General features: G+C 40.8%; 1 protein-coding gene across 1 annotated transcript in view; it reads left to right on the plus strand.

The window, feature by feature from the left end:
- PLPPR5 (phospholipid phosphatase related 5) overlaps window positions 1-15,083 on the plus strand; it is a 266,631-nt gene that overhangs the window by 250,560 nt on the left and 988 nt on the right. The window lies entirely within an intron of this gene.

Below are 15,083 nucleotides of genomic sequence, written 5' to 3' on the forward strand. Positions count from 1 at the left end.
TGCTGAATGAATGTGGATTGTGAATTTCCAGGTTATATATCCATGCTAGCAGGGACATACTGTGTCTGTATTGAGTGCAGAATTATTGGAACACTTGACACCTGGCGTCTAAAAAGACCCAACTGCTTCTATGCTACATGAAAGTACACAAGTCCTAAAAATGATATATCCTAATTGGGATGACCAATGAAAGGGCCAAGGAACCTAAAGTTACTCTTACGTCTTTCCTAACTTTGTAGGTTATCACCTATCCACACAATTAAGTATAACTTTCTGATCGATGGAGTCCCATTAATCCAAAGAATTAGGCTTTGGAATTTTCCAGCAGAATACAACGGTCATAGCGCATGGTCACCGCAGCTTCATTTCTTATATAGTGACTACTGGAAAAGCCAAGTACAGTGCTGAGCTATGTCTAGCAGTCCCATAGACAGTCCTATGGCTCTGTTCTAACAGGGCGTTTTACATCCCTATTCTTTGGATCGATGGGTGTCCCAGTGGTCACCTGTCGGCCACTGTTTAATGGAAATGCACAGAGGTCGCTTTTCAATACACGTCTATGAGAGCATCGTTCTGGCTCTCATAGACTTGCATTGAGAGCTCGTGACATAGCTTCTGACATCTGGCCAGTCAGAAGCTGCACTCACAAGATGGCACCGTTGTGGAATTATATACTTAACAAAAAAGTGTGAAACAGCTGAAAATATGTTTTATATTTTAGGCTCTTCAAAGTAGCCACCTTTTGCTTTGATGACTGCTTTGCGCCCTCTTGGCATTCTCTTAATGAGCTTCAAGAGGTAGTCACCGGGAATGGTCTTCCAACAATCTTGAAGGAGTTCCCAGAGACGCTTAGCATTTGTTGGCCCTTTTGCCTTCACTCTGCGGCCCAGTTCACCCCAAAACATCTCGATTGGGTTCAGGTCTGGTGACTGTGGAGGCCAGGTCATCTGGTGTAGCACCCCATCACTCTACTTCTTGGTCAAATAGCCCTTACACAGCCTGGAGGTGTGTTTGGGGTCATTGTCCTGTTGAAAAATAAATGATGGTCCAACTAAACGCAAACCTGATGGAATAGCATGCCACTCCAAGATGCTGTGGTAGCCATGCTGGTTCAGTATGCCTTCAATTTTTAATAAATCCCCATCAGTGTCACCAGTAAAGCACCCCCACACCATCACACCTCCTCCTCCATGCTTCATGGTGGGAACCAGGCATGTAGAGTCCATTCGTTCACCTTTTCTGCGTCATACAAAGACACGGTGGTTGGAACCAAATATCTCAAATTTGGACTCATCAAACCAAATCACAGATTTCCACTGGTCTAATCTCGATTCCTTGTGTTCTTTAGCCCAAGCAAGTCTCTTCTGCTTGCTGCCTGTCCTTAGCAGTGGTTTCCTAGCAGCTATTTTACCATGAATGCCTGCTGCACAAAGTCTCCTCTTAACAGTTGTTGTAGAGATGTGTCTGCTGCTAGAACTCTGTGTGGCATTGGCCTGGTCTCTAATCTGAGCTGCTGTTAACCTGCGATTTCTGAGGCTGGTGAGTCGGATAAACTTATCCTCAGAAGCAGAGGTGACTCTTGGTCTTTCTTTCCTGGGGCAGTCCTCATGTGAGCCAGTTACTTTGCAGTGCTTGATGGTTTTTGCCACTGCACTTGGGGACACTTTCAAAGTTTTCCCAATTTTTCAGACTGACTGACCTTCATTTCTTAAAGTAATGATGGTCACTCGTTTTTCTTTACTTAGCTGATTTTTTCTTGCCACAATACAAATTCTAACAGTCTATTCAGTAGGACTATCAGCTGTGTATCCACCAGACTTCTGCTCAACACAACTGATGGTCCGAACCCCATTTATAAGGCAAGAAATCCCACTTATTATACCTGACAAGGCACACCTGTGAAGTGAAAACCATTCCCGGTGACTACCTCTTGAAGCTCATCAAGAGAATGCCAAGAGTGTGCAAAGCAGTCATCAAAGCAAAAGGTGGCTACTTTGAAGAACCTAGAATATAAGACATCATTTCAGTTGTTTCACACTTTTTTGTTAAGTATATAATTCCACATATGTTAATTCGTAGTTTTGATGACTTCAGTGTGAATGTACAATTTTCATAGTCATGAAAATACAGAAAAATCTTTAAATGAGAAGGTGTGTCCAAACTTTTGGTCTGTACTGTGTTTCGCAGCCGCATTATGCGGGCTGAGAAAATCACAGCATGCTGCGTTTGTCAGTGTATTGCGCAAAAAATCTGCCAATGAAAGTCTATGGGGGCAAGAAAAATACGGATTAAACACGGACCATCAGTGTGACTTGCGAGAAATACGCCGCGGTGTTCCATAGAAAAGTCGGCAATTCAGCACGGTGTACAGTAAAATCACACTGACAGGTTAGAATAGAATAGATCAAATAAATGTCTACATATAGTATCGGTATATATAAATATATATATATATATATATATATATATATATATATATATACTGTATATGTTTTTGTAATCCCTCATTGTATGCCATACTCATTTTTGAATGTCCAAAGTGTATAAATTGTTATGGTATGCGCATTTTTGATAATTTTTTTTACAGCATAACCATACCTACACTAGTACAGTGTGTAGAATGGTGAACAAGTTTCTAAGTTCATTAACTTCCAATGCAAGTTCACACAGACTTAAATTTTACTTTTTAAGATTTATTATTTTTTATTTAATTCAGAGTGTTGAGCAGAAGGTAGCATTTTCTTATGAAGGATGTCTATGTATTTTTTTGCATTAACCATACCCTCCACAATATGAAGCCTTCCAACACCATTGGCTGCCATACAGCCCCAGACCATTACTTTCATAGGATGTTTCACAGAGGAGCTCAAACACTCTGGCTTGTACTCTTCATGCGGGAACCTTCTCACATAAGACTTTCCATCATTTCCTAAAATGCAAAAAGTGCTTTCATCACTAAATAGCACTTTTCCCCACTCCTCCTTCCTCCATTTTAAATAATTCAATGCCCACAGTTTTCGCCTTTGTCTTTGTATGGCTGTCATCAATGGCTTCTTTCGGGCCTTGCACCCTCTCAATCCTGCTTCCAAACATCTCTTCCTAACAGCTGATGTTGCTACCTCAATATTGCACTTTTCTTGCCATTCTCGCAGAAGCTGAGGAGAGGTGAGCTTTCGATTGGCAAGGGATGTTCTTATCAGTACTCTATCCTCCCTTTTAGTTGACTTTCTGGGCCGACCAGATCTGGGCCTGTCCTGGGTGATTCCAAGCTGCTTATGTTTCTGAAAACTTCTTACGACTGTACTCTGATTACAGCCGACCTTCCTTGCGATCTGGGGGCCAGTATAACCCTCTTCATGTAGCACCACAACGTGCACACGATCCTCCGCTGACAAAAATCTGAAGGCTCACATCATAAAACTCTACAGTATGATTCACTAGATAGACCAACAGATAAAACAAACAAATAAAGCAGCAGATGTGATGCAATGTAATGCAATGTGATTGGCTGCCATATCCAGGTTATGATTGGTCACAAGAACCTCATCTGTGATTGGCTAATTTTGGATCTCAAGCAGTACAATATTTAGTTCTGCTTTCAATTCCCATATTGTTGCAAAAATTTCAGGCAAAACTGCTTCAAAAGCTAAAAATATTACAAGGAAAGAATGCAAAATTGTACTCTGAACAAAACCATATATAATATGTCATATTAGCATCGAAGATATTCGACAGAAAACATTTACAACTTGAAAAACCAATCAATCAATTTATCCTATGCCTATGCAGGACTTTTGAACACCACTGTGTATATATATATATATATATACATATATATATATGTATATGTCATTGAGACACACACACATATATATCTATATTTCATACAGCGCCAGATAGCACTCTAGCGTGGGAAATTATTCAGAAAAATTCCCACGCTAGAGTTCATATGAGTTTATGCCAGCAGGGGGCGCATCACTGCAAGTCTATGATGCTATGTACCTCTGCATTCCATTCATTCCCCACTTTTTACAACCAGGAACAACAGCTGCATTAGCAGGCTCCTTATTGTAAATTTATTTAACCCCTTCAGATAGATTTACAGCGTGGTACATGACTGGTCGCTGGAAAAGGTATGGGATACTGTTGCTTTTTTTTTTTTACAGAACGAGGGTCTTCAGGAGGATTAAGTGTACAATAAAGATTTTAAAACCCCATGTGTGTATTTGTTTCATTAAAATACTTTATTCATAATGTGTGTGTGTATTATTAACCCTTTACTACTATTGGATTAATAATGGATAGGTGTCTTATTGACATCTCTCTATTATTAACCAGGCTTAATGTCACCTTACATTAGCAAGGTGACATTAACCCTTTATTACCCCATATCCCACCGCTAGAGGGGAGTGGGAAGAGAGAGGCTAAGTGCCAGAATAGGAGCATCTTCCAGATGTGCCTTTTCTGGGGTGGCTGGGGGCAGATGTTTTTAGCCGGGAGGGGGGGCCAATAATCATGGTCCCTCTCTTGGCTATTAATATATGCCCTCAGTCTCTGGCTTTCCCACTTTTGGCGGAGAAAATTGCGCGGGAGCCCACGCCAGTTTTTTCTGAGATTTAACCCTTTATTTTAACAGCTAGAGCCACCAAATTTTGCACACAGACACTTCTAACATTATTAGTGAGGAATATGTAAAAAAAAATAAGGGATATGAAAGGGTTTACTGTTTGGAAACCATGTGTCATATCCTATTGGGTTTGATAAGGAGATAGTAAAAGCCGGCAATTGAATTACCGGCTTTTAAGCTATCTAGCGCTGTATGAAATATAAATAAATATATATATACAGTGAGGCAAAAAAGTATTTAGTCAGTCAGCAATAGTGCAAGTTCCACCACTTAAAAAGATGAGAGGCGTCTGTAATTTACATCATAGGTAGACCTCAACTATGGGAGACAAACTGAGAAAAAAAAATCCAGAAAATCACATTGTCTGTTTTTTTTAACAATTTATTTGCATATTATGGTGGAAAATAAGTATTTGGTCAGAAACAAACAATCAAGATTTCTGGCTCTCACAGACCTGTAACTTCTTCTTTAAGAGTCTCCTCTTTCCTCCACTCATTACCTGTAGTAATGGCACCTGTTTAAACTTGTTATCAGTATAAAAAGACACCTGTGCACACCCTCAAACAGTCTGACTCCAAACTCCACTATGGTGAAGACCAAAGAGCTGTCAAAGGACACCAGAAACAAAATTGTAGCCCTGCACCAGGCTGGGAAGACTGAATCTGCAATAGCCAACCAGCTTGGAGTGAAGAAATCAACAGTGGGAGCAATAATTAGAAAATGGAAGACATACAAGACCACTGATAATCTCCCTCGATCTGGGGCTCCACGCAAAATCCCACCCCGTGGGGTCAGAATGATCACAAGAACGGTGAGCAAAAATCTCAGAACCACGCGGGGGGACCTAGTGAATGAACTGCAGAGAGCTGGGACCAATGTAACAAGGCTTACCATAAGTAACACACTATGCCACCATGGATTCAGATCCTGCAGTGCCAGACGTGTCCCACTGCTTAAGCCAGTACATGTCCGGGCCCGTCTGAAGTTTGCTAGAGAGCATTTGGATGATCCAGAGGAGTTTTGGGAGAATGTCCTATGGTCTGATGAAACCAAGCTGGAACTGTTTGGTAGAAACACAACTTGTCGTATTTGGAGGAAAAAGAATACTGAGTTGCATCCATCAAACACCATACCTACTGTAAAGCATGGTGGTGGAAACATCATGCTTTAGGGCTGTTTCTCTGCAAAGGGGCCAGGACGACTGATCCGGGTACATGAAAGAATGAATGGGGCCATGTATCGTGAGATTTTGAGTGCAAACCACCTTCCATCAGCAAGGGCATTGAAGATGAAACGTGGCTGGGTCTTTCAACATGACAATGATCCAAAGCACACCGCCAGGGCAACGAAGGAGTGGCTTCGTAAGAAGCATTTCAAGGTCCTGGAGTGGCCTAGCCAGTCTCCAGATCTCAACCCTATAGAAAACTTTTGGAGGGAGTTGAAAGTCCGTGTTGCCAAGCGAAAAGCCAAAAACATCACTGCTCTAGAGGAGATCTGCATGGAGGAATGGGCCAACATACCAACAACAGTGTGTGGCAACCTTGTGAAGACTTACAGAAAACGTTTGACCTCTGTCATTGCCAACAAAGGATATATTACAAAGTATTGAGATAAAATTTTGTTTCTGACCAAATACTTATTTTCCACCATAATATGCAAATAAAATGTTAAAAAAACAGACAATGTGATTTTCTGGATTTTTTTTTTCTCAGTTTGTCTCCCATAGTTGAGGTCTACCTATGATGTAAATTACAGACGCCTCTCATCTTTTTAAGTGGTGGAACTTGCACTATTGCTGACTGACTAAATACTTTTTTGCCTCACTGTATATATATATACAGTATATATATATATATGTGTCTCACTGACATATATATATGACTTATATATGTTTGCATGAATATTAGAGCCCATGGATCCATTCTATGTCCATTTTGCAAGCCGGTGAGAAAATCTCGCCGTACGCGTGCCATACGGATGACACATGGATCATTTTTTTTAAAAATTGCATCCTCGTGTTGAATACGGATCACTGTTCAGGAACTTTTCTGCGTATTACGCCTGTAAAAAACGGACCGTATTTCCCTACGCTAAGTGTGACGCCGGCCTAATACTTTGTAGAGAATCCTTTGCAGGCAATAATTGCATGAAATTCGGAAGCCATGGACATCACTCAACACTGGGTTTCCTCCTTTCAGATGCTATGGCAGGCCTCAGTTTATGCTTGTTTGTGGGTGTTTCTGTCTTAAGTTTTGTCTTAATCATGTGAAATGCTGCTTAATGGGGTTGAGATCTGGTGATTGACTAGGTCATTGCAGAATATTCAACTGTATCTTGAATATGTTTTGATAAGCATCTAAAAGTCAAAAAATGGTGTCAGCGTCCAAGCATATTTGGACCTAACTATTTTTATGCAAATTAAGATAGAAGTTGAATTCTTTACAGTACATAAATTATATGAAGACAGCTAGAAATGCTTAAACCATTATTATAGGTAGCAAACAATGTTTACCGCCTATCATATATATATATATATATATATATATATATATATATGACATAATGATATAATGTTTATACTGTATCTGGCAAAAGAAGCCTTCAGCCGCAAATCTCATAAGCATTTATATACTATGAAAACAACTGAATGATAATGTGATTTCCATGACAATAGACAATCCTAGCCGTATGTGCATTAGCGTCCTTGAAACCTCAGGAACTCTTTGTTCAGCTATTAGGAAATATACCTGCATTCATAAGATATTCATTGCGATGTGAAAAATTCTGGAGGAAACATGTATGTCTAGCAGTCACTATCTTCAAAGTTTTTCAAAGCCATAGAACAATTGTCTACGGCCTGTGATGACCTTTTCTCCAACCCCCAAGCGAATTCCCAGAAACCGAAGTGCTCTTCTCTACAGTCGTTTTGATGGCTGATGGCCCTGTAAATTTTTATTCCCCTGCACAAGCACATAACGTTCACTACAGGACCATGCAATGCATGCAATGGAAGATTACTTCTGTGGGCAGAGTTACCTCACAATGCGCTATTGTTCCACAGAAGAAGATAGCAGCAGCAGTGCCTCCAGTGATATGTAAGCCCCACCCCAGTGTCTCCAGTGATGTCTATTCCCCATCTCAGTGTCTCCAGTGATGTGTATGCCTCAGCCCAGTGTCTCCAGTTATGGCCAGTGTCACACTTGCAACTGCAATGCGAGAAACTCGCACAAGTCTCTTGCCTCAATACCCAGCATTGCCGCCAGCGCTCGGGACCGGAGTGTACTGCTGCATGTATTGAGGCGAGAGACTCGCGTGAATTTCTCGCATTGCAGTTGCAAGTATGACACCGGCCTATGTGTATGCCTCAGCCCAGCATCTATAGTGATGTAAATGCCTCAACCCAGTGTCTCCAGTAATGTCTATGACCCAGCCCAGCATCTTCTATTATGTGTATGTAACAACCCCTTGTTTCCTGTCATGTGTATGCCTGTCATGTGTATTCTCCAGCCCTGGTGTCTCCTGTCATGTGTATTCCCCAGCCCTGGTGTCCCCTGTGTGAAGTATAAACAGCAGTCTCAGTGTTTCCTGTATGATGTATATACAGCAGTCTCAGTGTTTCCTGTATGATGTATATACAGCAGTCTCAGTGTTTCCTGTATGATGTATATACAGCAGTCTAGGTGAATTTCCCACTGTGAGGACACATGCAGAGTAACGTATATCTGTGTTCGGTATGACTTACTGCTGCAAATTTTTTATAAAGCGTATTATCGCAAAGTGTCACCTGCGCTCCAGACCAATATTAAACTGGAAAAGCAGTTCCAAGTAGCAACATCATCCATGCTACCTAGCACACAGCCGCACCAAAGAGTTGCAGCTCCAGCCATCACATTAGGGGTGAGTTAATTAAATGTTTGGCCAAATATAGTGATTTTCAAGTTGATAATTTTGTACAGCCTCCGAAGGATGGTGTGAATATCAAAATGGCCCTTGGCAGAAAATAGGTTCCTCACTCCTGTCATAGAACAAGACTCATAGATTCCGAGTGGAACTTTTGACATATGCAAAACATCTTTTATACTTTATAAATATTTACTGTGATTATTTTTATGTAATTTTTTTAAATATTGTATATACTGTATGGATAAGCACAAGAAACGTATCTGCTTAAAGTGACCCTCTGCTCTATGGATGAAATTAAGGTAATTGGGTATAGGGTCCTATAATTCGTACATTTTACTTCACTATGCTACTGATCCACTGTTTTTTCCCCTAACATTGCCACCACATTTCTTAGGCTGTCCGATGTCCAGTGTGCATCAGAAGTCTGATCCTCTCATCGTTCTCGGAATGGCTGGCATCAATTTAATGTATTACCTGCCTAGAAGATGATTATATGAGCTGTTTCATACACCTACCCTGTTTATATGGATCCATAGTATTGATCCCCATAGATTATTACGAGCCACTCCCAATTGTACACATTTGAAGGATTCCTTTTATAACGTCCATATAAATGTCAGAAAATGAAATTGTGGAATGTAGCATCGCATGCTGTTTTATAGAGGTATTCCCCCGAAATGCATTTCTTAGAGGCACCATATGACAGCACATGTAGTACTTATGGTTCTGTGCAGTCTGCTTTGTGCCCGGGAGCTAGTTCTGACAGAATTGGCTGGAGGCCCCTTCTCCTAGAAAATACTATATACACAAATCATATACTTTGTATCCCTTAGCTAGTAGTATCAATCTAATAATTAATGAAAGCAGCATCTAGAAATGAAAAAGCTTGTTGTTCTATAGAAAATACACTCTGCCTCAACTGAATGAAAAAAAGAGCTGAAAATCTGATTTTTTACAGTCATCCTACTCTAGGTGTAGACCACTTTTTTCATACTATCCTGGTGTTTTTCTGAGTGCAGTATTTTTTTCGGGGAAAAAAGTTGAAAAAAAGAAGGAGGAAAATGGCAATGTTTTTCTAATAAAAAAAAACCTTCAATATGTTTTGCCAGTTGTCAAATGTTTTCATAGAAATATTGTTCAGAGCTTCTGAAAAAGCAATTAATCAGGGAAAGAAAAACAAGGTAGACATTTAATTCATTTTTAAACAGAGTTGAGTCTGGAGTTCAGCCATTGCCTAGGAGCATATGTTTCTTCGCTTTCCAAAACTATATTATGGCTTAGTAATATTAAGGTAAGAATTGAAATAGACCAATTAAATATCAAATAAAAAAAACAAATAATTGAAGGGCGTGTGTGCTCTTAAAGGGAATCTGTCACTAGGTTTTTGCTACCCCATCTAATAGGAGCATAATGTAGGGGCAGAGGTTCTGATTCCAGAGATGCATTGGTTACTGGGCTGCTTGCTGTAGTTTTGATAAAATCACTGTTTTATCTTCTACAGATGTGGAGCTCTGTATAACCCCACCTTCATCACTGATTGGACACTGAACATAGGCAGAAAGTTGACAACGAAAGCTGCCAATCCGTGGTGGGGGGCGGGGTTATAAAGAGCTCACGAATATGGAGGACTACATGGCAGCAAATTTACTAGTCTTCTAGCCTACATGCGCTGGCAGATTCATAAGTCTGCAGTCTCACAGAGAGACTGCAGACTTATCGATTTGGACCAGACAACCCATTTAATGTCTTTTTTTGTAGGCAGCTGCTATCTCAGTAATATATGATAATTTTGCAAGCTAAGGCTTAATCTGTTTAATTTGCATTCAACGCCAGTTGTAAAGGGACAAAGATAAAGCAAATAAAAATTACAGTAATTACGGTAAATAGAGATGCTCCATTTCTTGAATACCAGTTTGATAGTTTTATACAATTTGTTAAATCAAATAGGAATAATTATTGGCAGCCATTCGTATCAGTTGGAAAGATTCCATACGTACATGACAAAGCTACAATATGTGTCTCACACAGCGCCTATTTTGTGTAATAGTGTTAAATATAGTATGAGTTTGTTTCAGGACCGAAACCACACCTGCCTTTTCAGGTAACTTTTCAGAATAAGCTGTCCTGTGTGTGTCCATAAGGAATAACACTAATTCCGGCCATTATGTGACTTGTCTACTGCAGTTTTACAGGTTTTCTCTTCTGCAGGCTCTATCTCTTATTTTTCAGTTGTGTCTTAAAATTCGGTGGAGACATACTGTTGTGATGTCTCTCATGCACGGCACACATAGACGTGAAGGATTCCTGCTCTTGTGTCTCTATGCAGAACACGTTTAGAAATAAACACAGGGGCATGAAAAACATTGCACTATTATTTATTTATATAGCACCATTGATTCCATGGTGCTGTACATGAGAAGGCGTTACATACAAATTACAGATATCACTTACAGTAAGCAAACTAACAATTACAGACTGATACAGAGGGGCGAGGACCCTGCCCTTGCGGGCTTACATTCTACAGGATTATGGGGAAGGAGACAGTAAGTGGAGGGTTGCAGGAGCTCCGGTGTTGGTGAGGCGGTAGTTTTGGTAGTGGTGAGGAGGCAGCAGGGTCAGTGCAGGCTGTAGGCTTTCCTGAAGAGATGGGTTTTCAGGTTCCGTCTGAAGGATTGAATGTGGTTGATAGTCCGACGTGTTGAGGCAAAGAGTTCCAGAAGATGGGGGATATTCTGGAGAAGTATTGGAGGCGGTTGGGTGAGGAGCGAATAAGTGTGGAGGAGAGAAGGAAATCTTGTGAGGAACAGAGATCGCGTGAGGGAAGATATCGGGAGATTAGTTCAGAGATATATGGAGGAGACAGGTTGTGGATGGCTTTGATGGTCAGTATCAGTAATTTGAACTGGATACGCTGAGGGAATGGGAGCCAGTGAAGAGATTTGCAGAGGGGGAAGGGGATAAGAGGCAAGGAGAGAGCTGAATTAGTCGGGCAGCAGAGCTAAGGATGGACTGGAGAGGTGCAAGGGTGTTAGCAGGGAAGCCACAGAAAAGGATTTTGCAGTAGTCAAGGTGGGAGATGAGGGCATGCACAAGTATTTTAGTAGAGTGACAGTTGAGGAAAGGATGGATTCTGGAGATATTTCTGAGCTGGAGGCAACAGGAGGTGGAAAGAGCTTGGATGTGCAGTTTGATGGACAGGGAAAGCGGGATGTTGTTAATTGCGATAGGTCAGGTAAGGAAGATCTATGAGATGGAGGAAAGATGATGAGTTCAGATTTGTCCACATTGAGTTTGAGGAAGTGAGAGGAGAAGAAGGAGGATATGGCTGATAGACCCTCCGGGATACTGGACAGCAGAGAGTTGATGTCTGGGCCAGAGAGGTACATCTGAGTGTCATCAGCATAAAGGTGGTACTGCAGTTCATGGGACTTTATGAGTTGTCCCAGGCCAAGTGTATAGATTGAGAAGAGTAGGGGTTTTAGAACAGAGCCTTGGGGGACTCCAATAGAGAGAAGGTGGAATGAGGAGGTAGAGTGGGAGATGCTGAATGTGCGGTTGGAAAGGTATGAGGAGATCCAAGATAGGGCGAGGTCTTTGATGCCAAAGGAGGAGAGGAGCTATGGTAGGAGGCAGTGGTCAACTGTGTTGGAAGCAGAGGACAGGTCTAGAAGGAGGAGTACAGCGTATTGTCCGTTAGCTTTGGCTGTAAGTAGGTCATTAGTAATTTTTGTCAGGGAAGTCTCAGTTGAATGATGGGGGTGGAAACCAGATTGTAGATTGTCAAAGAGCAAGTTAGATGAGAGGTGGGAGGAAAGTTCAGCGTGGATGTGCTGCTCCAGGACTATGGCAATACTGAGCAGTGTAGGTATGAATTCAGCACTGGAGTGACATATAACACTTACTAGAAAGCAACATCATGATCTCAGTGTCTCTTCTGCTTTTTTTTTCTGTCTGCTCCTACTTTCCCCTCTCCTTTTTAAAACAACTTGAATAGGCAGCGATAATCTGATGACTCTGTGAATTGTGAATTGTCTGTGAAGTGACAATTGTTCTTGTCTTGAGTTAAAATGAATCTGTCATATTAAAAAAGCTATTAACCTGCAGATATGAGGTTAATCTGCAGGTTAATAGTGTTCTAAAGCTGCAGGGCAACAACACTTAAAGCACAGCTACCAGGAAGAAATTAACTTAATTCCTCCTGTCAGTCTCTGACTTTCAGTCATGGAGGTGTGGCCTGTGGGGCTTCAGTCACTGCTCAGTACACATTGTGTGGCAGATGTAATCATGCCCCAGCACTGACTCACGGTCGGCGATGTACTGATGCACTGCTGATCCAGCTATTAGTCTGTGCCAGGGCATGCTTACAGCTCACTATGTACTGGTAATCAGGCTTACAGTGTGTGTGGCAGATTAATAGCATTTGTTTTACATGACAGGTTCCCTTTAAAAGTTGTATTTTTGAGTAAATGATCTGTTCAGGAGGCTGGGAAGTAAGTGGCTCATAAGGGGAGAAAGAAGGATATTTCTCTCACACAATATATTAGAATAGTTTATTATGGTTACTTGCACCATTGTTTTATGCACAGTTTGGTGAAACAACAGTGACCATTTAATGCATTAACAATAGATTTATAGTATCATGGCTGATAACCATCATGACTGCATTGTATATAGTGTACAATATGACATGGCTAGTTCTCATCAACTTCAAAAATGTTCCATCATACGTCAGATTTTGATGAATCATTTAACATCTTACTGCAAGGAATATTCCAGCACAAGATTGATATCGTTGAGTTTGGTGAAATATTTTTATTAAAAAAAAAAAACATCAGAAAATAACACTAAGCTTTCACATTCCATCTACATTTGTCATCACATTCAGCTATTTTTCAACATTTGCAGAGACAGTAGAAATTGCAAAAGATGTAAACTGGCACAAATATTGGAAAAAAAAAGAAATGTACCGTAAATGTCATAGAAAATAGTACAAATTCTGAGTAATTAGACATAGAGTAGAATTTCACATGCAGACTATAGGAGCACATTAGGCCATGTAACTGTCCGAAACGTCATATTGTCTGTACAGTGAATTAACCTGCACTGATAAAACACTCTCACGTTCTTTGCATCTACCTTGGAGTGCTGAATTTAGTTTTACATTATATGAGGACATCAGCTACTCAATGTGACAGCAGGTCACATCCAAATACTACTGATACCCCTAAGACCCAGGTAGACAGCTGTAGTAGGATCATCAAACAGCTAAACCCTAACCTCCCACAATTCTATTGAAATAATCTAAAACAGGTTATAACATCATTAGCGTCCCGTTGTGATCAAAGTTATTTTTTTTGGACTGTGATCGGTCCAGATCTTGCAGCTTTAGTTCAGCAATCAGAAATGCTTGAAATAATATATAAAAATAGGAAGTTCACAGTATTCGTGTTGACTATAAATTAGGGTATCAGGAAAAATTCAAATTCACCCGTTCGGCAGATTTTCTTGGAAATTTGATTTGCAGAGAAGTTTTCTCTGCTAATTTAATGTCCCTTAGTAAGATCTGAGATTTTTCCAAACCCTAGAGCATAACAAACAGATCATGTAAAAAATAAAAAAAATCCTTATTCTTATCTCACTGCTCTGTGGCCCCACCATTCTTGATCGTCATCCGTCCATTCTTTGGGACATCTTCTGATCCTCCTGCCATGCTAGCACTGAAATCCCTGGTCCTCTCGTACTGAGCTGGGACTTCTGGCTCTGATAAGGCCTGGGAAGGTTCTACACAATTGCATGGAAGCTCAATACATCATGACATGCGCCTTAACCTTGTGCATACATGTGCAGAACCATCCCGTACTTCATCACAGCTGAAAGTCCCAGCTCTGAGAGAGACTGGGTGCTTTAAGCACGAGCAAGAGATCACGAAATGCAACATGGACCAGCCAGGTGACAGTGAAGAGCAGTGGGGCCGGAGAGGTGACTGATAAGGTATGCAACTATATTTTTTTTCTTTTGGATGGTCCTTTATGGCTCAGAAAAATGTCAGTCAGCAGCCACTGTTTTTGAAAAAAATCTCTATTGTTGGCCTAAACAATAGTCATCGGCAAAAAGGTCTCTGAGGCCTCCTAAAAATAATAAAATGAATAGCAGAAAACTTTTGCTGTAAAGTATGAGAGAAACACAAAATACATCAGGACAGAAATGGCTTTTGTGGGGACCAGCTCTCCATAGAGAGGTCAGAAGATCATGGAGTCTTATTGGCAATGCTCCATTTGAAACTCCATGGGAGCTAATATGCATGTTTTTCCCATGGAGTATTGCCAAAAGCACTTCATACACAGCTGGGATTTTAAAAGAGAGCAAGAGCCTCCCTCCCACCCCCAAAGCTGTATCATGGGAATTTAGCCAAGTAAATCCTTTCCTACACTGATGTTTGACAGTTCTCTGTAGATGGGTGCCTGCCTGATATGGCTAACTGTCTTAACCGTCTTTACAAGGCTTGTTAGAGAGTAGGATATTGACTTACAAGGTAGGTCTTCTTTCTAGAACA

Source organism: Ranitomeya imitator, chromosome 8, assembly GCF_032444005.1.
Source record: "Ranitomeya imitator isolate aRanImi1 chromosome 8, aRanImi1.pri, whole genome shotgun sequence".
NCBI lineage: Eukaryota > Metazoa > Chordata > Amphibia > Anura > Dendrobatidae > Ranitomeya > Ranitomeya imitator.